Source organism: Eschrichtius robustus, chromosome 15, assembly GCF_028021215.1.
Source record: "Eschrichtius robustus isolate mEscRob2 chromosome 15, mEscRob2.pri, whole genome shotgun sequence".
Taxonomy (NCBI): Eukaryota; Metazoa; Chordata; class Mammalia; order Artiodactyla; family Eschrichtiidae; genus Eschrichtius; species Eschrichtius robustus.
In genome coordinates, this window is record NC_090838.1 from 93,420,765 (window position 1) to 93,435,721 (window position 14,957).

Here is a 14,957-nt window from a genome sequence, read left to right on the forward strand (position 1 = left end):
ATGAAGAAATTTCAGCTCAGAGAGGTTTGCTCAAGGCCTGCTGAGCAATAATTATGGCAGCTGCCATCTGACCTGGAGTCTGTCAAGGCCAAGCCCTGTTATCTCGCAGGAGAGGAGGTACCCCTAGTCCCATCAGTCACTCCAGGGCCCCTAGGGGCTGAGACTCGCCCCAGACCTGAGCCCCCAGAACTCTGCCTCGCCTGCTTCCTGCCTGAACCTTGCAGCTTCTCACCAAGAACGGAAGTGTGGGCTCCGGACCTGATTTCCCACTGACAGTCAAAGCAGGCCCTATCTTGAAATCCAGGGCAAACTGTGTAGAAAAGCCTTTCCCTCTGACAGTTGCCGAGGTATGTTGTCTATTTAGTTGCAAATTACAAAATGATCTCCTAGTTCTCAAATGATGAGCCTAAAGTTTCAGTTTGTAAAAACAAGTTGAAAAAATAATGAAACATTCATTTCTGCATTTATCTTCTTTTCGATCTCTTTTGGCTTACTTGATTTTATTTTACTTTTTCTTTTAGCTTTCTGAGTTGAATGTTTGATTCATTTATTTTAATTTTTTAATTGATAGTTATTTGGTTCTATAAATTTTCTTCTAATAACTACTTTAGTTATGCCACACAGACTCTGATATGTTGTTTTCTTATTATTTTAAGAAATTCTACAGTTTAATTTTGTATATTTCCTTTGACCTAAAGGATAGCGGAACATATTAAATGACCCTATTGGGATGTAATCAGCAAAATGGAGACTCTGGAAGCAAATTCACTCAGTTTCTACAGTAATATCACTCAGGAAAAAAAAAAAGAAGAAGACAGAAAGAAAGGAGAGAGATGGAGGAGGAAACCAATAGATTAAAAAAAGACTTAACCAACTGCAGTGAATGGATGGACCTTACTTAGATTCTGCATCAAAGAACAAACTATTGGAAAAATAAGTTTTCTTGAGACAATCTTGGGAAGTGTAACACTAACACATGGTGACATTAATAAATTAATATTAATTTATTTTAGGCATGATAATGAAATAATACACACACACACACATTTTTAAAGCCCTTACTTTTCAGAAATAATACCGAAATGTTTACCAATGAAAAAACATTATGTCTGGGGTTGTTTCAAAATAATTTGGGCTGAAGGGTATATATACATATGAAATAGTATCAGCCACAGATTAATGGTAACCATTGAAAGGTGGTAGAAGTTCATGATACTGGTCTCTTTCTTTACTGAATGCTTGAAATATTCAGTAATGAAAAAAATTTTAATTACAAATGCACATATCATTTGCCCTTAACCCAGCATTTCCTCTTAAAGGAAATTAACTTACAGGTAGACTTGCTCATGCGTAAGTTCATATACATACATGAGTAGTTATTGTAGAATTGTTTGTAATAGCAAAATATTGGACCATGTTATATGTTCATCAACTGGGCCTAATTAAATATCACATGGTACATTTTAGAATTATTTCTATATGCAGCTGTTAAAAAGAACGAGGTAAGTATATTTATTAATTTGGCAATAGTAACCAACCATTTGTGTTAATAAGGAAAGGAAGGGGGAAGACAATATATACATATAATAGTGGTTGCCTCTGGGGAGTTCTGGGTGGCTGGGGGTCAGGAGTACAAGGAAGACTGATTTTTACTGTAAATCCTTTGTTTTTCTTGAAATTTTGAGCTATACGTATGTATTGTCCCTTCAAAAATAAAAGTATTTTAAAAGTTAAAGCAACACATGCTCCTTCTTTAAGAAAAATAGGAAACAAATTTGTTAAACTGAGTTTTTAGGAAGTCAAAAGTGGTTTGCTAGAAAGCAAATAGAGGAAGGCGGAATGCCTTCTGAGCTTCATGACATATGTACTTTTCTGAACAATTTTTTAACCAAAGGACAAACTACTAAAAAAATAGTTCACTAGACGTTCTGGGAAAATATATTGTGTAAAGTTCTATCTTGTACATCACTGTACAGTTGTCTCTTTGTATCCGAGGTGTATTGGTTCCAGGACCCCTGAGGATACCAAAATCCAAGGATGTTCAAGTCCCTTACATAAAATGGAGTAGTATTTGCATATTACCTCCTGTATACTTTAAATCATCTCAGATTACTTATAATACATAAACTATGTAAACAGTTGTAAATGCTATGTAACTAACTGCCAGTCTGGCAAGTTCGAGTTTCGCTTTTGGGAACTTTATGGAAATTTTTTTTTTTTTTTTTTTTTCAATATTTTCCATCTGAGGTTGGTTGAATTTTCAGATGCAGAACCCACTGATATAGAAGGCCAACTGTATTCTCAGGACCTAACTATAGGGCATGGCACATAGTATGCGCTTATTAAATACAGAATTTGAATGAATGGTTGGATCACAGAAGAATTGTTTAATAACGTGATGTCTCTCATTTTGTAATGGGTTATTTCATAGTATAGCAGATGGAATACTATAGAAAATATAAGTATCTGCAGCAATAGAGCTGATCTCTGGAATCAGGCCCAGATTTGAATCCTTGTCCTACCTGTGACTAGCTCTGTGGCCCTGGGCAACCACAAAACCTCCCTAACCCTCAGTTTGCTCATATGTAAAATGGGCCAATGACATATCGTTTGCAAAATTGTTGGGAAGATCCTTTGACACGCTGCATATACACCGCTTACCACTAGTACACACTTGGTACCTAGTAGGCCCTCAGTAAGTATTAGCTTTTATTCTGTGGGTAAAGGAGAGATGAATCTGAATAAGAAGGAAATGTGAAGGTGGTTACACAGTACAAACTTCTTTTTCAGTTATAAGTCCTGGGGATCTAATGTACAGCGTGGTGACTAGTTAACAATACTGTATGGTATACTTGAATGTTGTAACAGAGCAGATCTTAATAGTTTATTTCAATTCTCCTGAAATTCCTGCACCAGCCAACACCGCCCTAGTGGCTCCTTCCCCTCTTGTTGGGGGTTTCAGGGAGAGGTTCAGGGAGAACAGGAAAGAAAGGGAAGGCTCTGTGGGGTAGGCCAGTGTTTCTCCAAGTGACCTGGAACCAGAAGTATTAGCATCGCCCGAAACGTGGCAGGAGAAAACGTTCTCAGGCCGGCTCTGTGTATGCACAAAGCGCTCCAGGTAATGCGGATGACTGATCGTGCTTTGAGGTGAAATACCCGCCAGGGACTCCCTCTCTGGACTCAATAATTTACCAGAAGCTTCTATGGGGGCGGGAACGGGGATAGACTAATCACAGAGCAGGCCCAGGGACTCAGATCCAACTGCAAGTGTCACTTAGGCTGTCGGACACTTGTTGGGAGGGAGGCACAAGGTAGAAACCTTACAGGGCAAGAAGTTCCAGACGCCTCTCAGTGATACAAACGCTGAAACTGAACTCTTTCTTCCCGGCCCTGAGAGGAGGGCCAGCTGCCCAGAGGGTGGGCCTGCTGCAGACCCCTGTGGCGGGTACCCACGGGTACCCGGGCCCTGACCACCGCCAGGAGGAGAGGGTTGGTTACCCTACCCCGCCATCTCAGCGGAGATCTTCAGAACACTTCTCTCCCATTGCAGAGAGGATTTCTCACAGGCAGTTCGTTCCGCCCACTCCAACCCTGGGCAGGAAGCCGGTGGATGATTTGACCCTGATTCAGAGGTAATCATCCATAGTTGCCTCGTGATTGGAGAGGGAGGGAATGTCTCAGATCACAAGGCCGGCGGGGCTCCCGGGAGGGGAGGGGAGGGGAGGGGGCTCAGGACACCTGCACTCCCTCTTACTGAAAGCGCAGGAGACCGTGTGGGAGCCGGCCGGCAGGCAGGGTGTTCACAGAGCACACAGAAAGATCTGGGTCTGGTTACAATGGCTCGATCGCTCTCTCCTGAAGGACCCAAGTGTTGTTCCTGTGCCTGGTGGACGTTCAGGAAAAGCTCAGCCCTCACAAAAGACAAACCCTGCCCCTGCCCCTGCCCCTCACGCTCTGGTTTGGAGGGAAGATGCTTGGTTCCTCCTCAAGATGCAGAGTTTCCACATCCCGTTTCTTCGTGCTCCTTTCCATAAACTTTGACTTACTGGGTGCAAACAGTGTGTAAAACCTCCAAAACATATCTGACTTGGAGTCAAATCCACAAGCAGCTCTGCGATCCCGGACTTTCCCATCGTTGGTTCCTGCATATTTGAGTATCTGACACAAGTTTCCAGGGTGCCTTTGCTAAGTCAGTAGGAACGGTTCTGTCCGGTGGCTTAACGTCCAATGAAAGGCAGCCGTTCCCACCGCAGCTCCTTTGGGTCTGTTTCAGATCAGGAAACGCTGGGCTGTTTCAGATGAAACTATTTCTACTGTGGGCCCAGAAAAACTCTGCCTCTTGCTTTTTCTTTGGGATCGTTTGGTCTCTGATTCCAGTCCTTTTCTGTAGCAGTCAATTCACTTCTCTGCTTGCCAGCAGTTTTTTGTGTTTTTTCTCCCTGTCAGTTAGTCCAAAATCCATTTAAAGGACACATAAATGTCCCAGGTCTGTGCAAACCTGGCAAAATCCTGTTTTAAAGGAACCATGTTTGGGTCTTCTGACAGTCCTTCCTGGCATCCTTGATAAAGGAGATTTTCATGCTTCACTTATTTCTCAGAATGTTGATTTTAAACCACACTGAAATCGCAGTTACTCTTTGTGAAGTAACCTTATAAGTCAACCCTGTAACTTTAAAATCCCAACATCTCTCTTCCTGGTCACCAAAGTCCTTTTGTACTATTTCCCCCTAAATCAGGGTCATTAACAGAAAACCTGGTGGTCCAGCCAGGAAGAGTGGATGGTTCTTTACCATGGTGTGGATTTGAGTGTGATGAAGAACTGTATTTTAAATTGATTTACGTTCCTCTAAAAAACAAGTTAAGGACTATCTTCCACCTATTTCAGAAAGTGCTTTGACACCGGACCCGAGAGTCATGGCAGAGCTTTCTGGAACAGTCAAGCTTCTTTCTACATCATTGCAACAGTGGACTGTTCAAAAACCAGGAAAAGATTTTCTAAATCGTCTGACCTTCAGCCTCTGCTGGCAGTACTTTGCCCCTCAAAACGTCTTTTAAAATTCTGGGCCATCCTCACTGCACAAATATTTTTTGGAAACTTCTGCACAGTTAGATGCTGAGCAATTACTCTATAACTGCACCAGATTATTCATGCGCCTCCTGCAGGGATGGACCAGGGGCAAGTTAACCGCCAGATGTCCAAAACGTTCATCTAGCTGCCCTGGCATTCAGGTGCTTTCCCCTTCCCCCCTCCCCCCTCCCTCCTCCCTTTCCCCCTCCCCCTCCCCCTCCCTCCCTCCCTTCCTTTCCTTCTTCCTTCCCTCTTTTCTTTCTTTCCCCTTCTTTTCAGCAGTTTGCAATTCTCTTTTTACATGGCAGGTGGCCTCACCATAACCGGGCACCCCAACCTTGTTAACCTTCTGTGGACTCAGCTCTCTCTCCCACCCTTTTTTGTGGCGTGTCTGTTTCCCTACATCGATATTGGTCCCTTGAGTCCCCAGGACTTGCTAAAATCAGTTGAAGGAAACGCTTGAGAGGTAAGAACGTGTATGGAAAGTTATCGGGTCAGGAGCGTGGGGAATGAGAACCTTGGCGAGCCAGTCTCGAGGCCCCGCCCACAGGTCCCCCTGCAGCCTGGGAGCAAGATGCCTTTCATCCTGTGACCTGCCGCAACTCCTCTCCTCACTCTGCTCTGCCCGGCAAACTCCAGTATACCCTGTATAACCCAGATAAAGCACCTGGCCTAGGGAGGCTGTGTGGGGTGCCATCAGTAGCCTCATTTTCATCATTCCACACTGCCTCATCTTTCGTTCGTTTATGACAACAGAGGATAGAGTGTGAGCTTCTGATGGGCCAGGATTGGGACATTTGTTTCTATACTTCAATATTTGCTGAATTCACATCAGGTTTCCTGAAAATGCCCAAAATAATAAAAGGCCGCCATACACAGGCTCACATGGGCCTCTTTGCAGCAAACAAATCAGGCCCGTGGTCCCTTTGGGCGGCTCAGTTACCAGGGCTCTGTGCTGAGATGCAACTTGCAGACAGCTTGAATTAAGCAAAGCAGAAGGGCCTGCCCTTCCAGATGGCCACACGAGGACTTGTAATCACGCTTCCTGCATTACCCGGAGGAAGCCCAGGGGTGTAGCATCTGCAGGTACGGACGCTGAAAAGGAGGCTACAGGGGTCAGCGTGGCCGCTCTGGGGATGGTATTCCTGCTCTTCCCCAGGGGCGGAGGGGGGTCCCTCCTGACCCGCTCCTGCCCTCACCCCCTACTGGCCTTATTCGTGTCTTTAAATAACACTTGGGGCATTTTGATTTCCTATTAAACGCTTTCAGCAAACTCCATCTACACAAATGGGAACATACAAAACAAATTCTCCCTCCCACAGAAATCAGCCAGGTTCCCTCCTCCATAACTGTCCGAGCCTGGGTTGCAGACCGTCTATGGGAGCGTCTTCTTGAAATCAGTGGCCTATTTACCAACAGCGACTCTGCTGGAGCTTTGAAGAGGGGCCCCGACCCTGGAGGAGCGCCTTTGACGAGCAGGCCCGGGACACGGCCCAGAGAGGAGCAAACCGCTCACCTCCATCCGCCAGACTGTTTTCAGGCGGAACCACTCAGAAGGAAAAGCGCTGTATTCTCTTCCTTCACTTGTAACAGGGAAGAGCTAAATGGGACTCCACCTTGGATCTGTTTCTTTGGCTTTAACCTTTGCTTTAACCTTTGCTTTTCGTTGCTTTTGTTATTATAATCATACATAATAGGCTGCCTCAGGGAACCCAGCCCTCCTGTGAATGGTTGCAGAAAAGAAGACATTAACACATCCCCTCCCTGAGGCTGGTCATTCCTGGAGGTGTTTTGCAAGACTTATGGCCCTTTTACTTTACTTCCTCACTGCCTCCCCCTCGCTGATTCTATAAAAGAAACTGGCATCCAGACCCCGATAAGATGGTTTATCGGAGACACTAGTCTGCGATCTTCTCGGTCTGCCGACTTTCTGAATAAAGTCGTATTCCTGGCCTCAGCACCTCGTCTCCGATTCATGGGCCTGTCCTGCGGCTCATCTTACTGATGTATAAACATTCCCAAAGGTGGACCAGAGTGATAAACGGGTACTTCCCTTGACCGTGGCCAGCCACACCTGGCCAGAGGCGACCATGGGGGCCCAGCAGGTGGTCTGAGAGCCCTTCCTGACTGGGATTGGGACCAGCACCATTCACTGGCAGAGTGACAGCCTGTGCTTACGAGACGGACACCCTCCACAGCCAGCTGGGGCTGCAGAGAGAAGTAGTGGCTTATTTTGGACAGATCTCTCTTGTTCACAGGCACGGGGCGCACACAGAGGACACGTCTCTTTGCTGGAGCAGAGCTGATCAGGCGGAGGGTCGATGGACGTCAACTTGACATCCCTGATTCATCATCACCGTTACAACAAATATTTTTGTTTGTTTGTTTGTTTTTGACTGCTGATGTGGCGGAATGTTTTGTAGAGAAAGGTGAGGTGGGTGTGGATTTGATACGGAGCAGGTGTGGGCTCCTGGGCACGAAAGCCTTTCCATGTCCCCCATTTCTTGATTACAGGAAATAGGCTTCATTCAGCCTCCAGGACCTTCCTTGAGTTCCAATGGGCAGGTTCAAACAGTTACTAATCAGGGAAGGGAGGGGACGCAGAGACAATAGAGGAGCAGTCAGGAAACAATAATGCAGCCTTGGGCCAGGGTCCTGGTTCCCCTCAAGGGATGCACACAACAGTATCTTTGAGCTGTTTTGCAGACACTGAAGCCCCCACCAGGTGGGAGAAGTTAACTGTCTGCTGCTCACAAGCACGGAGACCCCAGACCAGTTGGAACCAGAGGGTTGTTGATGCCCACTCCCGATTACCTCACCACCAGCCAATCAGAAGAGTGTCCATGAGCTGACCACGCCTTCTTTGAACCATTACTATGAAACTCCTCACCACTCCCTCCAGGGGGGGGACACACAATTTTGAGGGCATTAGCCCGCTGTGGCCCCTTTTGCCTGGCAAAGCAATAAAGCTACTTTTTACTACTTCACTCAAAACTCTGTCTCCAAAAATTAATTCGGTGTCAGGATACAGAGGCCGGATTCGGCTTGAGATTCAGACTCGGTCTGTGCAGATTCCTGGCTTCCCCTCTCCCCCTGAAACCCCAGGAGGAGAGGCGGTGTGAGGTGGGCTCTGCATCCACGGTGGGGCGGGGGGAGCAGAGCGCGGGTGGGAGCCCGCGGCAGCCGCCGTCACGGGGGGGCCCCTCCCGATGGGGCCAGAAAACAGCTGGAGATGGTGGCAGGAAAGGTCTTGGGACATAGTGAAGGGGCCGCAGGGGCCTCCTGGGAAGGATGCACGGAGGGACAGTGTTGGCAGGAAAGACAGAGAGATGGAAGTGAGGGAAGGAAGGAGGGAAGGTGGTGAGAACAGGTGACAGGGAGCTTCCGCTGGGGAAGCTGGAGGTGGCTGCTTTGGCTGCTTAATTGACGCTGGCAAATAAGGCCACTGTTCACCAGTGACGCCTGGCAGTTGGGATGGTTTCTGGGGAAGAAGCTGAAGTTACCCCCAAATCTCCCTACCCCTTAGCTTCACACTCAGCTCCAGCCATTCCAAGCGAGGCCAGGACACTAAGCCCAGCAAGACAGCAGCCGAGGGAAGGGGAAGGGGAAGGGGACCGAGACTTGGCAGTTTGGATCGGCCGCAAGTTCTTGGTGAACTTTGCATCTCTGTTGAATGGAGTGGTTAGCGCAGCTGTGTGCGGGACTAACCAGGTTTGATGGCCCTTGGTCCGCGCTTACAGACGCCTGCTCAGGACGCTAGCAAATCATGTGATATTATTGTTTAACACCTATCAAGGCTCTTTGTCTCAGAAAGAGGAGGCAGAGCGGGGATAAAAAACCCACCCTGCAGGGCTTCCCTGGTGGCGCAGTGGTTGGGAGTCTGCCTGCCAATGCAGGGGATGCCGGTTCGAGCCCTGGTCTGGGAGGATCCCACGTGCCGCGGAGCAACTAGGCCTGTGAGCCACAATTACTGAGCCTGCGCGTCTGGAGCCTGTGCTCCGCGGCAAGAGAGGACGCGATAGTGAGAGGCCCGCGTACCGCGATGAAGAGTGGCCCCCACTTGCCGCAACTAGAGAAAGCCCTCGCACAGAAACGAAGACCCAACACAGCCATAAATAAATAAATAATTACCATTTAAAAAAAAAAAAAAAAGATTAAAAAAAAAAAATCCACCCTGCAGCATCTCAGGTCTGTTCTGGCCTCCCCTGGAGTCTGGAGCCGCCTAGAAGAGCCCGGGCTGCGCTTTTCCCTGGAGCAGATTACTCAGCTAGGCTCGCGGGGCCTCCCCAGCAGCTCTGCCAGGAGGACAAGCCTTCTCCTGCCTGGTCCCTGCCACGGGGCCCAAGGCCAAGTTAACCCAGGGGAAGGCACATTCCAGGGGGAGAGGAACACCAGGAGCCTGGCGGTTCCCAGGCTGGGAGGTAGCGGATGGACCCCAGACTACGCTCTACCCCCAGCGAAGCTGAAAGCAAAGTCTGTGATTTGGGGGCGGAGAGGCCGGACCAGCAAGGACAGGCGAGCAGGAGGGCTTTGTGCCCCCGTGGAAGCAGCTTGTCAGCTGGAAGGAGACCCGGGGTAGCTTTATGGCGAACCCTTCACCTTCTAGCATCCTGGCCTGTCGACCCCCTTCCACGGTACTCGTGATAAGCAGGCACCTGCCCCAGGAAGGGAAATAACCCCAAATAACTGCAGGGTGAATGATTTTCTCCTCTTGGCATCTGGAGAGTCCAGGGCCGGTCTCGACAGATGGAGAGGAGAGGGTTAAGCTGAATGTTAGACTGCGTGAATCCACGGCAGGGCCACGGCCACTTTAATGGAACGTGGCTGGCAGGCCAGTCCTCAGCAGACACTGCTCTGAATGGCAGTCAACTACCTGGCAGCAGATGTAGGAGGGCAAGGCCTTTTGAAGTCTGTTCTCACTGCTCACCTCTGGGACATGTCATGCATTACCCTGCGAGTTGATGCTGGTGTCTGAAACCAGCACTTTGGATGGTCTTACTAAGACCAGGAGGCTTTCTTGGCACCGGGAGCCCGAGGGCGGCGTGTGGGATGCACATCTTCTTGTATCGGCTTGTGCTTCTGTGATGCTGGCATCCACACAGGTGGAAAGAAATGCTGAGAGGCTTAGGTGAGGAGCAGTGAAATGAGTGATCCTTTTAGACAAAAGTTAACAGCGCTACAGAGCTGAAGGCAGGAGGTGAGCATTTAGAAAATTTAGGTGATGAATATGCTTGCGTTATCTCAGGAAGCGACATGCTGCATGTTTATTTATTTATTTATTTATTTATTTTTGGCTGTGTTGGGTCTTCGTTGCTGCGTGGGCTTTCTCTAGTTGTGGCGAGCAGGGGCTACTCTTCGTTGCGGTGCACGGGCTTCTCACTGCGGTGACTTCTCTTGTTGGGGAGCACGGGCTCTAGGTGCGTGGGCTTCAGTAGTTGCGGCACGTGGGCTCAGTAGTTGTGGCTCGCAGGCTCTAGAGCACAGGCTCAGTAGTTGTGGTGCACGGGCTTAATTGTCCCGCGGCATGTGGGATCTTCCCAGACCAGGGATCAAACCCGTGTCCCCTGCACTGGCAGGCGGATTCCCAACCACTGCGACACCAGGGAAGCCCTGACACGCTGCATGTTAAACCAGCCTCAGGTAAGATGTCACGGGACCAGTACATAGAAGGATTTTATTTTAATATTTCCAAGTTCCGTTTCATCATTTACAAAACGTTCACCATTTTGGCCCTGAACCCATGGCTTGTTTATTAAATCCTCATGAAATGTAAAGGGCAGGGCAGGCTGGGGGGCAAGCAGTAATGTGAACCAACATAAAAGAATTCCAAATGGGCCTCTAGGGGGACAAACATGCACATTAATATCATCACTTTAGATATTTAAACTCATTCACTTCAGTCAGTAAAACTGATCCTAAAATTAAGGCAGTCTGACACCCAATATATCTTAAACTGTAGACAAAATTAAAGGACATTAGCATAATTTCCTGGTATTACCTTTGAGGTAAAGTTTAAAAGGGTAACTTTTAAAAATAAACACAAATTATCACTCTAGAAAGAGTATTATCAAAGATCAATGCTGTCACATTTAGAGCAAGTTTTCAAAGAAAACTAAGTGTCACGTGTAACATTGCTTTCTCAAGACTCGTTTGGAGCACAACTTAATAGCCCTTGTCTCTTACTGCTGGCTTGAGTTACAATCTTTTTTCCCTAATCACCCAGAATTCTAATCTTTGAAATGAAAAAGTTGTGCCTGGAACTTGGCACTGTTTTGATATTAAAAGCTCAGATGACATCCTTCTCAGAGCTATTGGATTGAAGAGGATGTGCAAGAGGAAGTTATCAGGCAGGAACTTGCTGTTTGCTGAGTGAGTCATCCTCACCAAGCCACTGAGATGAATAGAGCTCAGGCCATTAGCTCCCAGAGCCTAAAGTCTAGCACGACCGGAAGGGAGGTTGCCAGCTTGGTAGAGATGACATCCCAATACCATAGGGTCAGGGTTAAGATATAGAAAGTGTATCCCACCCCTGGGTATATATTCATAAGAGGTGAAAGCAGAGTCACAAAGAAACATTTGCACTTGCATGTTTATAGCAAAGTAATTCACAACAGCCAAGAGATGGCAGCAGCCCAAGTATTCATCAGTGGAGGAGTAGATAAACAAAACATGGTCGATACAAATGGCAGAAGATTATTCAGTCTTAAAAAGGAAGGGAATCCTGTTCATCACAGGATCCAACACGGATGAACCTTGAGGACATTATGCTGAGTGAAATAAGCCAGTCACAAAAGGACAAATACTGCATGATTCCATTTATATGAGGGACCTAGAGGAGTCAAATTTATAGAGACAGAAAGTAGAAGGGTGGGTGCTGGGGGCTGAGAAGAGAAGGGAGCAGGGAGTTGTTGTTTAATGGGTATAGAGTTTCAGTTGTGCAAGAAGAAAATGTTCTGGAGATCTGTTGTACAACAGTGAATATACTTAACACTACTGAACTGTACACTTATAAACAAAGATGGTTAAAAAAAAATTACGGAAAAGTGCAAGTGTAGAAAGTGATGGGAAGACAAGAAAAGCACTTAGGCCAACCTGAGGGTCTCTAATGATTAATTTTGTGTGTCAAGTTGGCAGGGCCACAGGGTACCCAGATATTTGGTTAAACATTATTCTGGGGACTTTTGTGAAGGTGTTTTTGGGTGTGATTAGCATGTGAATCTGTAGAGTAAAGCAGATTGCCCTCCCTAATGGGGGTAGATCCCACCCAAGCCACTGAAGGTCTGCAGAGAACAAAAAGGCTGACCCTGCCCTGCGTAAGAGAGAATTCTTTTTGCGTGATGACCTTCAAGCTGGGACATCGGTATTTTTCCTGCGTTTGGACTAGAACTGAAGCACAGGCTCTCCTGGGGGTCTAGCTTGTCGACTCACCCTGCAGAGCTTGGGACTTCTTGGTCTCCAAAATCACACGAGCCAATTTTTTATAATAAATCTCTGGAGATTTATTTCTGGAGAACACTGACTGACTGACTGACTGAGATAGGGTCCTGGGAAGGCTTCTGGAAGGGATGTCATTGGATCTGAGCCTTGACAGACAGGCACGAGGTGGCCAGTTGGCCGACATGAATGGGCCACCGAGGCCCCTGTGGCAGGTCAAGCATTAGCAGAGCCAGGGATGAGGGTGTGGAGGTGTGGCCAGGCCATGGAGAACCTCGTGTGCCCCGTCAGGGAGCTTTATCCTGTGGGCTAGCATCTCCCACGAGGTCTGCAGACGGCAGTGTGTAACAGGGCCTCACACAAGACACCAGCGAGCTAGCGTGCAAGGCCGAGGTCAGAGAAGGTGGGTCATTCCCAGGTTAAGCAAGGTTCATAGGCTTCTTTACTGCAGGATGTTTCAGAGCCTTTAATGAGCCGGTGTGCCGCGCGCACGTTCAGGAGGGGATGTTGGATTTTAACACGAGTCCTCCCCTTGTCTACTTCTGATTCCTATTAAGATGGGGAAGGAAGCCTGTTCCCAGAGGGTGCTGCTGGGACACTGGAGGCCTCTGAAAAGGCTGAAGTGGCGCCTGCCCTGCTCAGCTCTTTGATTGGCACCATCAGCGGTCCCCAACCTTTTTGGCACCAGGGACCAGTTTTGTGAAAGACGATTTTTCCATGGACCAGGGGGTTGGGGGTGGGGGATGGTTTCAGGATGATTCAAGTGCATGATATTTATTGTGCACTTTATTTCTATTATTATGACATTGTAATATATAATGAAATAATTATACAACTCACCATAATGCTGACAGGAGGTGGAGCTCAGGTGGTAACGCAAGAGATGGGGAGCGGCTGTAAATACAGAAGAAGCTTGGCTCGCTCGCCTGCCACTCACCTCCTGCTGTGCGGCCCGGTGGGCTGCAGACAGGATGGGGACCCCTGGGCCACACGACTCTGGCTCAGGTGTAGAAGTCTACCAGTGGCTCATCTAGCAGGTGCAGGAGACCCTCTGCTCGGACCCCCTGGGGTCCCTTTGGATCCCTTTTAGTGCTTCTGTGTGGATTCCCCAGAGTGGGGGGGGTGTGGAAGCCCAGCCCCCTCCTGCAAGTCTGGTAACCAGAGGCAAAGTCTACACTCAAGAGCATCCCTGCGGGATCAGGCTGAGGCTGGGACTTGACCTGAAACTACGTCCTGGCTCGGCCCTCCCCTTCCCTGTCCTGTTTCCCCACTTCCTGTGGAGGGGGGGCACTTCCTCACAAAGCCCACACTCTGCTCCTGGGAAACCCAACCTGCGACAGGTGGCGGCCGCTCGGTAGAAGGTGTGCGATGAGCAAGGGTGGGAGTAACTGGGGGGGGAGGGTGTCAGCTTCAAGAATTTTAAACATGTCGACTCAGTAGAAATGCTAATACTGAGGATGAGTCTAAGATAATTTCTTTGGCTTGGAAAACTGGAAGGTACCAGTATCAGGAAAATAGGAAATACAAGTTTTGGTTGGGGATGAATGCAGTTTTGACCTATTGATTTTTTTTTTTTTTTTTTTTTTTGGCCTTGTGGCTTGCAGGATCTTAGTTCCCTCACCAGGGATTGAACCCGAGCCCTCAGCAGTGAAAGCGGGGAGTCCTAACCACTGGACCGCCAGGGAATTCCTGGGTTTTAACCTATTGAAGCTGAAGCACTTTGGGGACAGCCATCCAAATAGAAATATTTTCCAAATTTGTATGAACGCTTGGGGGAGGTGAAAGCTAGTGATGTGGATGGGAGGCTAAATGGCAGTTAAAAAACACAGTAAGTCACCCAAGAGAGGGTGTGGGTTGTGAGGAGTGGATCAAAGGTCAAGTTCCAGGAGGCTCCAGGGTTTGCGGGGCAGGCAGAGGAGGAAGCACAGGACTGAGGAGGGCTGTCCAGCAGCAATGGGGGACCAGGAGAGAGGGCGGTACACCAGTGACTGACATATCCCTGAGAGTCGTGGCCGGGAGTGATGGTGGGCTGTGGCCGCGTGGAGATGGTTGGCGGCTTCTGAAATGTATTTCAGGGGGACAGAGGCCAAGCCTCAGTAGGCTGAAGTCAATGCAACTGAGGATGTGGCGATGGCGGTATGAGAAGTGTGATAGTGAGACAGGCTGGGACCTGGGACCCTTTGCTGCGGTGCTGCAGTGCTTGCACATGGACACACCTCTCCTTGACCAACAAAATACAAAGAAACTGTATGGAACTAAAAATAACTGCGTGCATGCGCAGTCCGGGCAAATTCTGGACCCAAAAGATACAAAGAGACCAAAAAACCCCAACTGCCACTTTTGAAGAGCCGGGATCAAAAACGGCGTCAGGACCAAAAGCAGGTACTGCGCATGCGCCCTGCACACAACACCACCTAAGGGGTGGGCAGAACACCTAAGCCACCCCTCTGGCCCG